The sequence below is a fragment of the Triticum aestivum genome, chromosome 7D (assembly GCF_018294505.1).
Source record: "Triticum aestivum cultivar Chinese Spring chromosome 7D, IWGSC CS RefSeq v2.1, whole genome shotgun sequence".
Classification (NCBI taxonomy): Eukaryota; Viridiplantae; Streptophyta; class Magnoliopsida; order Poales; family Poaceae; genus Triticum; species Triticum aestivum.
The window spans coordinates 241,289,087-241,290,523 of NC_057814.1; the positions used below are offsets into that span (position 1 = coordinate 241,289,087).

The 1,437-nt window shown below is 43.6% G+C and overlaps 1 pseudogene; it reads left to right on the top strand.

Annotated features, from left to right (window-relative positions):
- The first annotated feature begins 330 nt into the window (after positions 1 to 330).
- The window catches only part of LOC123171059 (glutamate-1-semialdehyde 2,1-aminomutase, chloroplastic-like), a 43,235-nt pseudogene continuing 42,128 nt past the window's right edge, over positions 331 to 1,437 (top strand).

The window sequence follows — 1,437 nt, forward strand, 5'->3', positions numbered from 1 at the left end:
GGTCAGGGAACAAGAACCTATTGTGCAACTTCTTTAGGAGCATGTTCTCCATATGTGGTATGAGCCTCAACCTCTCGTCGTAGATGTTGGCGGTTTCCCTATGGATGCATCCAAGTTGATTGCCCCAGCACTTGCGCGCTTCCTCCAGCACCGTTGGCTCTAACTTCTTGGGGTGCATCTCCGTGACCACAATTTGTCCGATGCCAAGCTTGTTTCGTCTTCGTGTCCCCTTCTTCTTCGGTGCTTTATTGGCTACGACAGCATCGTTGCCGGTCTCGGGGTGGTGTCGGTGCCGGTGCCAGTGTCGGGGTTGGTGCCACTGCCGCCACCATGCAACCCCATCTGGTGTTCGTCCAGGTAATGGAAATAGTGATTTGCCGCCTCGATGGGGTCTTCGAGGCGAGCAGAACCACCCGCGACTTCGGCGTCGGTAGACATGTTTCCTATTCAACAACTGTAAATAAAAGATATAATGAAATGAAAAAGGGACCTATATTTGGTCGGAATGTTGATTCATTCCCCTTCTCGCAAATTCCGGGTACTCCATATGTCCTAGTTTCTAGCACAAGTCATGCAGAAAATCACAGAAATTTTTGGCATGACCTTTGCTAAAAAGTGGACATATGGAGCGCCTAAAATTTGCCGAAACGGAAATGAATCAACATTCCGGAAAAACATAGGCCACTCGGATATTCTTCGACAATTGGCACAATTTCATATAACAGATTTGATCGATGCTATCTCAAGAGAACATGGCAACATTATATGACAGATTTCCAAGACTTCGCAAATTAACCAAGTGTTAAAAACAACAACATTGTATAGGCTATTGCATTAGTTTTTATTTGCTACTGTTTTTTTCCTAAATGATCTCTCTCTCGCTCTCTCTCTCTCTCTCTCTCTGCTACTGACCCTAATTAATTAGCTATTGCATTAGCTACTACCCTAAACAAATTTTCCCTAGCTAAATTTGCTCATTTGCTAAAAAAATATTGGCCCTAGCTTCTACTGCCCTAATTAGCTACAGCTTTTTATAAATTTTTGCTACTGTTTCTATAACTAATTTATATACCTACAAAAACTAATTAGCTGCTGTTTTTTTTAAATTTTAGTTACTGTTTTTCATACCTACAAAAACCAATTTGCTACTGTTTTTTATTTGCCCTAAACTAATTTGCCCTAAACTAAATTGCACTAAACTAAATTTTCCCTAAACTAAATTTGCTAAATTGCCCTAAAATAAATTGCTCTCTCTCTGCTACATCTCCTAGCTAGGGTTCATACATCCAACACTTAGAGAGAGAGACAGCAGAGAGCAGAGATAGAGAGAGAGAGAGAGAGAGGGGAGGGCAGGGGAGAGGAGAGGAGAGGCAAAGGCTTACGGGGCAGTGGAGAGGGCGGCGGCGGCTAGGTCAAGGGCGGGCGCGGGCCAGTGAG